Raw genomic sequence first — 14,635 nt, forward strand, 5'->3', positions numbered from 1 at the left:
AACATTAAGTTCATTCTTGAAGGAAATGAGTTTGACAACAAAAAAGATAATTTAGAATGAAACAAATTATCAAAATAGGACAAGGAAAGTACAGGTTGCCATAAAGCTAGATAATTAAGTGTTGAAAAATTTGTAAAGCTGTAATATGGTTAGGCTTTGTGTTCCTACCCAAATCCCATCTTAAATTATAATCCCCACAATCTCCATATGTTGAGGGTGGGACCTGGTGGGAGGTGACTGGATCATGGGGGTGATTTTCCCTATGCTGTCCTCTTGATAGTGAGTTATCCTGAGATGTGTGGTTTTATAAGTGTTTGACAGTTCCTCCTTCACACACTCTCTTTCACTTGCCACCATGTAAGATGTGCCTGTTTCCCCTTCCACCATAATTGTAAGTTTCCTGAGGCCTTTCCAGCTATCTGTAACTGTGAGTCAATTAAACCTCTTTCCTTTGTAAATTATCCAGTCTCAGGAAGCTCTTTATAGTGTAAAAACGAACTAATACAAGCTGTAATTAGCATTCACTATTCACTATGCACTGTGTAAGCCACAGAGAAAATACAAATAAAAGATAAGAGACAAAGACTACTGTCAATGTGTTTTAACCTTCATTGGGAAGACAAACTCATACCACTTTTTCATCATGAAAAGCAAGGGATTTAGTAGTATTGGGATTAATCATATTTTGTCTTCAGTAATTTAAAATTATATTAAAAGTTGCATTAATGCTATAGTAGAAGACTTATGTCCCTACTACTGTATCATCAGGAACTACTCCTACCACCACAACAACCCCACCATTTACTTCCTGAGTGTCTACAATTTTCCAGTCACTGTTTTAGTACCTGTAGATTCATTAGCTCATTTAACTTATGAAACAATCGAATTGTTCTTGAGGTAGCTGCAATTATTGCCCTCATTTTAAAAAATAAGGAAATTAATGTGGGGAGATATTAAAATAACTGTCTCAAGATTCCGAACACAGTCAGTCTGCTGCTTGAAAAACAAAAGCTAAAGGATATCATATTTCTAAAACAGAGAAAACTCGGTACTTTGAAAGGCCCCTGATGACGTATAGTTACTATACAAAAGAAAAAAAGCTTTTAATGCAATTCTAAACTCTGAAGTCTTTTTAACCAGTGAGAAGAAATGTGATTGGTCAATAATGAGGTGTAAGAGGATGAGAGCTAAATTACTATTAGTCCAACAGTACACTTCTTAATAGAAATAATAGGAAAAACAGACAAAGAAATTATATTGTCAAAATGCTAGGAAGGTGGAGGAAAAACTGTCAGTCTAGAATCGTGTGTTCACAACAATTACCTTTCAAGAATGAGAGTGAAAAAAGGTATATTTCACATACAGAAAAGTTGATTTTGTCACCTGCAGACTGCAGATTCTAGTTTAGACTACAAACTAGATTCCAACGGATATAATTTTTTAAAAGAATAATTATCCCAGAGTAAATGTTTAGGATGCAAGAAGAAATAATGAGCACAGAAATTAATAAACAAAAAATATAACAAACATTATTTATATCGAAAAATAGAAAATAAATATGGGATTACTAAAAGAAATAAATACTGAATACTGAATACTGAAACAAACAATCAAACAAAAATATTATTTTAGAAAAGTCAAACAGCCAAAAAGATGAAGACTCTTATTTGACAACAGTTTAAGTAGCAAGCACAAGGAAAGACTGAAGACATGAGTTAAAAATATAATAGCAATAACAAAACAAATGTAGATATGCTATATTCACTAGCTATTAGTTAGGTATTATTATAATGTTAGGTGGAAAACCAGGTCAATTATATTTACTCATAAGAAATACACCTTAACCATACAGATACGAAAGGTTGAAAACATCACAAGACAAGTACCTGTACTATGTTAATAAAATAAAAAAGTATTTAAAACAAAAGAAATATTATTTTGGAAACAAAGTACTGTATATTAATAGATTAAATGAAGAGGAAGAAACGCAAATTTTAAATTTGCGTGTTCGAAACAAAACAGCCTTAAAATATAGAAAGTCAAAATTGTTAAATCTAATAGCAGAAATTGACAAAACACCCATTATCATGAGGAATTTCAAAACCTATTTTTTTGTTTTTGTTAAGTAAGAAACCAGATAAAATATTGGTTAAGGCATGCTATATTTGAACGATACAATTTACAAGGTTGATTTAATAGGCATACATAGAACCCTGCCCTCAAGGATTAAGAATGCACATTGTTTTCAAGTATATGCATACACAAGATTTATAAACTGTGATCATATAGTAGTCCATAAATGGAATTTCAAACTTTAAAGCAGGGGTCCCCAACCCCTGGGCCATGGACCATTGCCAGTTTGTGGCCTATTAGGAACCCTCACAGTAGGAAGTGGATGGTGGGAGAGGGAGTGAAGCTCATCTGTATTTATGGCCACTCCCCATTGCTCACATATACACCTGAGTTCTGCCTCCTGTCAGATCAATGGCGGCATTAGACCCTCATAGGAAAAAGAACCCTATTGTGAACTGCACATGTGAGGGATCCAGGTTGCGTGCTCCTTATGAGAACCTAATGCATGGCTGGGTGCTGTACATCATGCCTGTAATCCCAACAGTTTGGGAGGCCAAGGTGGATGGATCACCTAAGGTGGGGAGGTCAAGACAGCCTAACCAACATGGAGAAACCCCGTCTACTAAAAATGCAAAATTAGCTGGGCATGGTGGCACATGGCTGTAATCCCAGCTACTCAGGAGGCTGAGGCAGGAGAATCGCTTGAAACCAGGAGGTGAAGGTTGCAGTGAGATGAGATTGTGCCACCGCACTCCAGCCTGGGCAACAAGAGCGCACCTCCATCTCAAAAAAAAAAAAAAAAAAAAGAGAGAGAGAGAGAATCTAAAGCCTGATGATCTGTCACTGATGGGGCTGTCCAGTTGCAGGAAATCAAGCTCAGGGCTCCCACTGATTCTACATGATACTGTGTTGTATAATTATTTCATTATGTATGATAATATAATAATAATAGAAATACAGTCCACAATAAATGCAATGCGTTTGAAGCATCCCAAAACCATCTACTCCCAGGTCCAAGGAAAAAGTGTCTTCCATGAAACCAGTCCCTGCTGCTAAAAAGGTTGGGGACCACTGCTTTAAAGTACCTTAAAAGCACCTAATGAAACATTTTCTAAACAAAATGCAGTTAAGTGAGAAAAAAATAATACAAGGATAAACTAAAATCCTTATATGTTAGAAAATTATACAACACACATAAATATATCTATGATCAAAGAAGAAATCACAATGGAAATTTAAAATGTGTAGAAGCAAATTGTAATAAAAATACTACAGCAAAACATGGAGGATGAAGTGGCTATGGCACTCTTAAGGGAATTTAATCTTGAAGGCTTACATTGAAAGAGAAGAAAAGTTACAAACAATGAAACAACTATCTAATTAAAGAAATTAGAAAGGCAAAAAAGAATTAACTCATAGAAGGTAGAAGCAAAAGGAAATAAAAACATACATGAAAACAATAAAAATAAAGATAAAATAGGATTGATAAACCAGAATAGAATTCTTAAAAAATATTACTAAAACAGATATTTGAAGAGATTAATAAAGAAAATGGGAAAAAAAGAGACACAAATCATCAATATTAGAAGTTTATGAGAGGATACAAATACAGATATAACAAAGATTTTAAAGATAAAAGAATAGTGAGATAACTTCACATTAATTCATTACAAATCTTAGAGAAACTAGACAAATTCTAGAGGCCAAGACTCACCACTTTTACTCTTTGTACCGATCAACCTCAGTTATCATCAAGAGTAGAACACCTTATTTAATGAAGTGTTTAAATTTGTATTTTTCTCTCTTAACAAAAACAGATGTCTGAACTAGTTACATAAGCATGCAATCACGGATTTAAATGATATTTTTAGACTTATCCAATCCTATGTTTTTGAGATGTGGTTTTTAATTGACCATGGCTCCTTATCAGAAAGTCCTAACTTTTAAATTTGAGCTACAAGGCTATAGGTGTAAAAGATCTTCCCAAGGTGAAAATGAAGCTGAAAAGTAGAAATCACCCTCCATCTCTCTTCATCAAGATTTCCAAAGCAGCATCTTGCCTTTCTCCTCCAATTTTCTGCTTTGAAATCCTATAAGAAAATAGAAGAGAAGCATGGAAGTATTTGGAATAAGCTTCTTTTAATTCACTGAGAAGTTTGGAACAGCAAAATAAATAAGTAAATAAATACATAAATAAATGAGTTGAGTTTTATCAGCTACTCATGTGAAATCTGATTTTTGCAAAATTCATGACCAAAATAAGAAAAGGAGTTGCTGGATTTGAGCTCTATGCTATTCTTTGAAAGGTCCCCAACTGGACAATATTGGACCAATAAAAGAATAGTAAACCTGTAAATATTATACATTTGTCAGCAGTTTCAGTTCTGAAGTGAAAAAAAAAAATGTAGTATTTTTGTAAACCCTGTTACACTATTGATCAGTTGTTTAAATGTTTCTCTTATAAAGAAGAGTTAATATCAGCACTCTCTCATAGCTGATTGAGAATTAAATAACATACACGGTGTTTGGCAGATGGTAAGCACTCAATAAATGTTAGCTATTATCACAAATATTGTAGATATAATATTTTGTGTTTACCTACATTAAACATTTTATATACTCTTTTCAAAGTCTTTATTTTTTCGAATATCCTATGAGTTTGGTAATTGTCTTTAAATCAGAGATTATGCCCTTTCCATTACTTTACTGCTCAAATGTAGCCTTTTCTGATAAATGATAGTGATAGCATTACCTAGCAGTAGCTATTTTTTATTCTAACGTAGTTAGCTGACAAAAATAAAAATTGGGATAAAAGGAAAAATAGGAGAAAGAGAGGCAGGGCTGAAGTTGTATAATGAGTACATTTTAAAATACAAATATAGTTGAAAGCACCCGAAGCTTCTTGGAGAGCTTGGAATATCAAAAATTAGAAAAGACTAGTTTTATCAACACATTATTTCTAAAATTACTTCCAGAATTTCAAGCATGTAGAAGCACTAGTTAATTCCTTCTCTAATGTCAACTGATAAATCTAATGGCATAAAAATTAGAGAAAAACAAGTTCAGCATTTTGCACGTAAACATTTATAGAAGACTTGTGTGGATCCATTAGAATTCAGGAAAAATTAATAGAAAAACCTTCCATTTCCTAATGAAGCAATTTTTGGTGGGGGAGGGGGTGGGATGGAGTCTCGCTGCTCTGTCACCCAGGCTGGAGTGCAGTGGTGCAATGTCAGCTCACTGCAACTTCCAACTCCCAGGTTCAAGAGATTCTCCTGTCTCAGCTTCCTGAGTAGCTGGGATTACAGGCGTGTGCCACTATGCCTGGGTAATTTTTGTATTTTTAGTAGAGTCGGAGATCTCACTATGTTGGCCAGGCTGGTTTCAAACTCCTAACCTCAACCTCAACCATCAGTAGCTTTTTAGTTGTATTAATTATAACAGCTGCCATCCTTTCATTTTACCAGATGTTAAAATAAAGTTTCTCTATGGGCTTGATGGATCACATGGAAAACAAATCTATAAAAAATATGTCATTAAATATATTTTTTTCTACATTGTTTGTCAACAGGTAGGTACTCTTTGGTTATATAAGTGTACATTAAGTTGAATCCAGTTGAAAGAATGTTTGATTTAATCAACTGAAAGGACTTTAAATAATTAACAGAAGTTGTGCTCTTCTGGCTGGGTTTATTGATGTGTTTTGCAGAAGATAATCAAATACCTCTGTGATGGTTAATATTGACTGTCAACTTGATTGGATTGAAGGATACAAAGTATTGATCCTGGGTGTGTCTGTGAGGGTGTTGTCAGAGGAGATTAACATTTGAGTCAGTGGATTGGGAGAGGAAGACCCACCCTCAATCTGGGTGGGTACAATCTAATCAGCAGCCAGCATGACTAGAATAAATCAGGCAGAGGTTAGAAGGACTTGACTCGCTGAGTCTTAGGCCTTTATCTTTCTCCCGTGCTGAATGTTTCCCACCCTCGAACATCAGACTCCAAGTTATTCAGCTTTTGGACTCTGAAACTTCCACCAGTGATCTGCCAGGGGCTCTAGGGCCTTTGGCCACAGAGTGAAAGCTGTCACATCAGCTTCCATACTTTTGAAATTTGGGGACTCAACTGGCTTCCTTGCTTCTCAGCTTGCGGAGGGCCTGTTGTGGGACTTCACTCTGTGATTGTGTGAGTCAGTATTCCTTAATAAACTCCTCTTCATATCTATCTATCTATCTATCTATCTATCTATCTATCTATCTATCTATATCTATCATCTATATTTCATATTAGTTCTGTTGCTCTACAGAACCCTAATACAGCTGGTTACTGAGATTTCTGTAGAACAATTTTCTTCTTCAATTGTTTTATGTTAGGGTAAATTAAAAATAGTAATGGTAACCTGTTCAATCAGTAACTTATCACAAGGGACTTAAAAGATTTATTTTAAATCTCTATAATGATAAGAATATAGCTCTTGTAAGTATATTAGTTAAGAATAATAAGATTCCAGTATTCTATGCTTTAAAAATATTTTAAGTGACTGAGGTGATTTGGCTCTGTGTCCCTGCCCAAACCTCATGTTGAATTGTAATTCCTAGTGTTGAAGGAGGGGCCTGGTGGGAGCTGATTGGATCATGAGGGTGGATTTTCCCCCTTGCTGTTCTCATGATAGTGAGTGAGTTCTCCTGAGATCTGGCTGTTTAAAAGTGTGTAGCACTTCCCACTTTGAGCTTTCTCTCCCATTCCACCATGTGAAGATTGCGCCTGCTTCCCCTTCACGTTTTGTCAGGATTGTAAGTTTCCTGAGGCCTCCAGCCATGTCTTCTGTACAGCCTGTGGAACTGTGAGTCAATTAAACCTCTTTTCTCTATAAATTACCCCACCTCAGGTATGTCTTTATAGCAGTGTGACAATGGACTAATACAGTGACAGAGGGATAATATTAAGCGCTACTCTCTTCAGAGACAGCCCAACTTCAGAAATATTTCCAAGGAATGAATATAAAATAATCTTACTTTGATCAGTCATACCCAGATATTTTTCTTTAGGTCTGGGCACCAGGATATAAAAACATAGACCACTAGCAATCTGGAAGACACTGAAAAGAAAATAATCAGAAAGAGAATGGACTTACATCATATTATTTGGACATCACTGAATGAACTAGATATGTTAGTCTGAAATGGAGGAATTTTAAGTAAGAAACACAGACTGCCTTCCTGTATTTTATGTATTATAATTGGAAATAGAAAGTACACTTAGTATGTATGACTCTAGAGGGTACAAATACAGTTAAAAGATAAAAGTTTCCAAGAAACAAAATTCAATGTTATACAAAAAATATTTTAGATAATTAGCAAAATCTTAAAAGATAATTGGTGAAATCATTTATTGGTACTGAACTTTAGTGAGGTATTAGACTATATGACATCTATGGTGCCTTCTAACACTTTTATTCTGTAACTTCATGACCTCTAATGTGGTATCAATCACTCTTTGGTGCTCCTAATCTATGTAAGCATAGGAAGCCTATCTATCTATCTATCTATCTATCTATCTATCTATCTATCTATCCATTTTTCTAACAATCTATATACTTACCTAATCTATATATCTATAAAACTACATTCAGTTTTTAATTAACATCATAGTAGATTTTAAAAATTTTTATGTAACACTGTTCAGAGTGTGAATTCAATGCCTATTTGTTGAATTAAAGTGAAATGGCAAAATCCCACATAAAAAATATAATTCTTTTTGAGAGTCATAGAATTTTCACATTTTCAAACAGATTGTTAATCTATATTTCTTACAATGAATTATTTGATTCAGGAAAGTTTTTACTTAAACTATATTAATCCATGAAAAATTATTGGTTTTTCCATAGGATGTTTGCATACATCACCCTTCTCTCTCCAAAAAGGCCTCAGCAGCTATAAAACTAAAAATGGTATCAATATGTGTCTCCTGGGAAGTGTACTTTCAAATAAGTTTAGAAAAGTAAGATAAAAATAAATCCTTTCCAGAGTTTATTAATCTAAATCTAAATTAATTCTGCTCTACATCTGGGATTATTGGAGACTATATTTAAAAAGCTGAAAGATAACTGGAGAGACAAGGGGGTATTTTGAAAATGAGTGAAGACAAGGAAATAAATGTTACAAATAATATTTTTCTGTAATTTGTCTGTAAATATGTTGATAAAATGACAGCTAAATTAATGTTGAGAATATTTAAATATTCATGGTTTTAAACCATAATAAACAAAATAATAAACACAATTATTTTGAGCTTAAAGACTGTATCACATTTCTTTGTTAAGGTGATTCTCTATTCAGCTTAATGTGCTACCACATTTTGAGTTATTAAAGTGTGCTTAGAAATCTTTGGTTGGTGTTTCTTAGTACATTCAAGTTTGATGTTTGGTACAAACTGGATAGACATACACATTTGCATTTCGATCAAAGTTTGGCAGTGCCTTTCCCTCACATTTATAATCTATAATGCATGAATTTATGTAGGGGTGGAGAAAACATTTACTGAAGAGGAAATAGAAATAAGACCCCAATCTCTCTCACGCCAAACCCAGACTATTTCAATTCAAAATATTCCAGCATTTCTCTTTAATCAGTACAGCTGAAGTCCATATTATAACGAATAACAGATATAGCTTCAGAGATAAAATTCTATAGAAGACACTAGAATGAATAATTTGCTACTCCTGGAAAACAAACAAAATGACAAAAACTCCATAAATAATCAAACAAACTAAATTTTGCTGACTTCACTCTCAAAAGTCAAGAACAACTGAAATTGGCCGAGGCATATGAGAAGAGCAATGCAGAAGGTCAAGGGTATTCAGAGGCAACAGATTATAGAAGATGACCCCAGAATAGGCACCTTGGTTGTGAAAGGTTTACTCTAAAGAGCAAAAGCAATATTTTGAATATATAACACCCGTAGTGAGAGCTGTGGTGGGCAAGAATGAGATATAGTTGGAACAAAGTGTAGGAGAATTACAGGTTTAGGTGCAAAGAGAATGTGGAGAAACCAGTATCAGCAAACATCCAAAAATACAACAAGAGGCACCCACATGTCCTGAAGCTCAAGGATTTACCATGGGGGTTCACAGGTTGTGTCCATTTGACAAGGCTATTCAGATACTTGGGGTTGACAAGGTTAGTAGCAAAGTGTACCCTGAATATGGTTAGAATCAGAGGAGGTGAGTTAAACACCACCTCTGTGGAAACAGTAAAGACAGGAGCCTCTGTTTTAGGTAACCTGGACAAAGAATCAGAACATTTCCTTCACTGATGCAGAGCAATGTCCTGTAAATAGCTGACCCAGAAAAATCTAATTTATTGACAAGTGAGTAGAAAAAGAAAACTGCTACTTTATCCATAGAAAGGCTTTTAAAATCTTTAGAAAAGAAACAGAATGCATAAACAGATTTTTAAAACCCACTTATCGGAAAATGCATTGCTTAAAATAGAAAAAAATATGACCTATCCTTTTCATACAAATTAAAAAAAAATAATGAAACAATTGCTTCTGAGAAGAAGTGCATGAAGTGCAAATTAAAAAGCCTGGGGAAAAATTGGTGAGACAACTTAAGGAAATGTGAATAGTCTAAATATGCCAACTGAAAATGTCAAAGTTCTAAATATACCAATTAAAAAACAGGGACGATCAGATCCAAATATATGTTCTTTACAGGAAACCCACATTAAATATAGAGACTCAGATTAAAAGTAAAGGAATGGAGACAGATATATCATGTTACTACTAATCAAAAGACAACTGGAGTTAGTCACATAAAGCAGACTTAAGACCAAGGAAGATTATTAAGGTAAAGAGAGGCATTGCATAATGATACAGAGACCGATTCTCCAAAGAGACATAATTCCAATGCGCCCAACAAAAGAACATCAAAATAGGTGAGGCAAAATCTGATAGAACTGTAGGATGAAATAGGCAAATCCACTGCTATAGCTCAAGGGTTCAATACCTTTCTTCCAGTAATTCATAAATCATTGCAGGCAGAAAATCAGTAAGGATATAGTTGATATGAACATTGCTATCAGTCAACTTAATCTCATTAACATTCACAGAATAATTCATTCAACAACCATAAAATAAACATCCTTCTCAAGCTCTCATGGAGTATTGACTAAGACAGATCACACTTTGGACTCTAAAAATACCTGAAGAAATTTAAAAGAGTATAAATTATACAAAGAATGTTCTCACACTACAATGTAATTAAGCTGGAAATAAATTACAGGAAAATCCTTTAGCATTTGGAAATTAATGACATACATTTAAATAACACAAGTCAGAAAAATTTAAAACTATTTTGGATTATATAATATCAAAATTTGTAGAGTACAAAATATTATACGACTTATCAAAGTTTGTGGAGTTAAGTGAGTGCAATTCTTAGAAAGGCATATGTAGTATTGGCCAGGTGAGGTGGCTCACACTTGTAATACCAGCACTTTGGGAGGCAGTGGTGGGCAGATCACAAGGTCAAGAGATCGAGATCATCATGGCCAACACAGTGAAACCCCATCTCTACGAAAAATACAGAAATTAGCCGGGCATGGTGACAAGCACCTGTAGTCCCACTACTTGGAAGGCTGAGGCAGGAGAATCACTTGAACCCAGGAAGCAGAGGTTGCAGTGAGCCAAGACTGCGCCACTGCACTCCAGCCTGGTGATAAAATGAGACTCCATCTCAAAAAAAAAGAAAAAGAAAAAAAGACATATGTAGTATTAAAAGCGTATATTAGAAAAGAAGAAAGTAAACCAATAAGATAAGCTTCTATCTTAGGAAACTAGAGAAAAACAATTTAAGCCTAAAATAAAACAGAAAAAGAAAAAATAAAAATTAGAACAGCCATCAGTGAAATTGTAAATAGTAAAATAATAGAGAAAATCAGCAAAACCAACAACTGGTTATTTGAAAAATTACTAACATTGATAAACTTATAGCCAGGTTTACCAAGAACAATGAAATAAAGACACAAATTACCCATATCACAAATGAAGGAGGGGTCATCACTAGTGATTCTGCACACACTAAAAAGGTAATTTTAAAATACTAGAAACCACTCTGTTCCTACAAATTTGATATATTGAATGAAATGAACCAATTCCTTTAAAAAACACAGACTACTCAAACTCACACAAGGGAAAATAGATAACGTGAATAAGCCTGAATCTGTTTTAAAAGAGAATAAATAATAACCTTCCAAAAAAGAAAGCACCAGTCCCAGATGGTTTCACTGGTGAATTCTACCAAACATTTAAGAAAGAAATCACAGCAATTCTCCATAAAGTTACCTGGAAAACAGAAGTAGAGGGAATACTTTCTAATTCACTTAATGAGACCAGTATTACCCTAATATCAAAATCAGATAAAGACATTGGATAAATGGAAGACATTAGAAAAATGGAAGCTACAGATCAATATCTCTCATGAATAACATAGATGCAAAATTATCCAGAAAATATTAACAAATCAAATCCAAAAAGGTATTGAAAGAAAGTATACTACAACCAAATGGGATTTATTCCAGGAACACTAGGCAGGGTAAACATTAGAAAATCAATCAATGTAATTACCTCTTTGACAAGCTGAAAAGAAAAATCACATGATTACATCAGTTGCTACAGAAAAATAAATTGACAAAATCCAGCACCCATTTACGACTTTAAAAAAAAGTATCAGAAAACCAAGAACAAAAGGAAACTTCCTCAATTCAGAAAGGAAAGATACAATAAATGTTGTTGGAACAACTGGGTAAATATCTAGAGAAATTAATTCTGGTCTATACCTCACACTATAGACCAGAATACACCTCAAATAGTTCAAATATTCAAAATTTTAAAAATTAAATATTACAGCATTGAAAAATATTTTTAAAACTTGGATCAGTGAAGACCTTCAATTTATGTTCAAAGCCTAGAAATTAACTCCTGTGTTGTGAAAACTGATATTAAAAATTTTTCAAGAAAATATATAGCTCATATCACAAAGGCTCATATATGTAAGGAACTCTTAGAAATCAATTAGAAAAATACTTATAGTTCAAAGAATATAAGTAGTTAATGAAAATAAACTAAAATTAAAAAGGCTTTTAAACATATAAACGGTGCTTAACTTTGTTTCTAAGAAAGGAAATATGAATTAAGATTACACTGACATATTGCTTTCTACCTGTCGCATTGGAAAAAATAAAATGGAAAGATATAAAGACAAAAACTTTCATTTTTTGATGATCTTAATGTGAGTTTGTATGATTTCTGTAGGGGTACATTGGGCAGTTATATACAATTTAAAAATGTATTAAATCTTTAATCCAGTCACCACAATTCAGTTAATTAATTTTCCTATGGACACAATTGCACAACTGTAAAATAATTTATGGTCAAGTAAGAATTGAGGCATTGTTTATTATATCAATGGATTGAAAACCTAAATGTCTATCAATGGGTCAGTTGGTTAAACACATTTTAATATATTATTTAATGCAATATTTAATAACTGTAAAAGAATAAAAAAGTATCTGTAGATTAGTATAAAAAGATCTTCAAAATATAAAAAGTAAAAAACAAAAACAATCTGCATAGAATTATGCATAATAAAGCTTTTATTAAAAAGGTAATATGCTTTTTATTTTTAACTATATATTCATAACTTTTGGTATTTTATTTTTAAAAACTCTGGAGAAATATGCAAGAAACCAATAATGGTAGTTACATATTTGGGGTAATAAGGAAGCAAGGTAGCACCAATTTTATTGAATTTGCAAATGTATTACCAAAATCACAAAAAGGTGTTAAATGTCTCCATAAAGGAAGGTACAATGTCTGATGGAATCCCTCTTTCTACATTAACACCCAGGCCTTTGGGTCCAGGTGCAAACACAGTTACTGATGTTCCCCCCAGCCTGCCCACCACAGTTCCATGGATTTATCTCAGTGGAACATGGCTGAGCATGGTAAATAAAAAGAGCTACCTATTTAAAAATTCATAATACTTAGTCCATGTAGTTTTATTTGGCAATGTCCCTGTGATGGTTAATTTTAAGTGTCAACTTGACTGAATTAAGCAATACCCAGAGAAGCGGGGCACAGTGGCTCACGCCTGTAATCCCCATATTTTTGGGAGGTCAAGGCAGGAGGATCACTTGAGCCCAGGTGTTTGAGACCAGTCTAGACAACATGGCAAAACCCCTCTCTACAAAAAATACTAAAATTGGCCAGGCATGCTGTCACATGCCTGGAGTCTCAGCTGCTGGGGCCTGAGGTGGGAGGATTGCTTTAGCCCGGGAACTTAAGGCTTCAATGAGCCATGATCACACCTCACACCTCTGTACTCCAACCTGGGTGACAGAGTGAGAGCCTGTCTAAAAAATAAATAAATAAATAAAATAAAATACACACACACACACAGAGACAGAGAGAGAGACAGAGAGAGACAGAGAGAGACAGAGAGAGACAGAGAGAGACAGAGAGAGAGAGAGAGAAATACCCAGAGAACTGGTAAGGCGTTCCTTCTGTATGTGTCTGGAAGGGTGTTTTCAGAGGAGATTGGCATGTTAGTCAGTGGACTGAGTGGAAGATCTGTCCTCAGTGTGAGCTGGCACCATTCAATCAACAGGTGGCCCAGATAAAACAAAAAGGGCAGACAAAAGATTATTTTCTTTCTCTTTCTCTCTCTCTCTCTCCTGGAGTGGGGATGCTTTTCTTCTCATGCTCTTAGACATCAGACCTCTAGGCTCTCTGGCCTTTGAACTATAGGACTTACAACAGCAGTCCCCTGGTCTTAAGGTCTTAAGGCTTAGTCTGAGAATTACACCAACAGCTTTCTTGGTTCTTTGGATTTGGGACTTGGACTGAGCCATGCTACCAGCATCCCAAGGCCTCCAGCTTGCACACGACCTGTCCTGGGACTTCTAAATCTCCATAATCATGTGTGCCAATTTCCCTAATAGATTCCATCTCATGTATCTTTCTGTATCTATATCTATTATCTATTATATTGGTTCTGTTTTCCTAAAGAACACTGACTGTTATAGCACCCAACTGAATACAACATTAGAAGGAAGAAAATCCTAATACTCCTTTCTGACTCAAAAACCCACCTTGGCCTGCCTGGCAGAAAGTTCGAGAGACCTAGTGGGATGTATGAAGCAGAAGAAAACTAGGAACAACTAGATCCACAGATATGGTAAAGGCCATATCTCTGTAGCTTGCTGCACGTCAGTCTAATCTACAAAGTCTAGCTTCAAGGTCTATAAAAGAAAGTGGCCATGGGCTGGTCCCTTTGTGTCCAGCAGCAGTGAATAAGTGTTCAGAGAAATTTCCACTGAATCGATTTCACAGAACTCTGACTACTGAAAACGATTAATGCAGGAACCCTTGGCACTCAAAGCAGCCAGGACAAGCCTATCTATGGAGATACCCTGAGGTGCAGAGGGGTGAATATCAATCTGGAAGGGGAACATGAATAATCATATATCCCCCAGAGTACATACAACAACAAAAATATACT

The sequence above is a fragment of the Mandrillus leucophaeus genome, unplaced genomic scaffold (assembly GCF_000951045.1).
Source record: "Mandrillus leucophaeus isolate KB7577 unplaced genomic scaffold, Mleu.le_1.0 Scaffold784, whole genome shotgun sequence".
Classification (NCBI taxonomy): Eukaryota; Metazoa; Chordata; class Mammalia; order Primates; family Cercopithecidae; genus Mandrillus; species Mandrillus leucophaeus.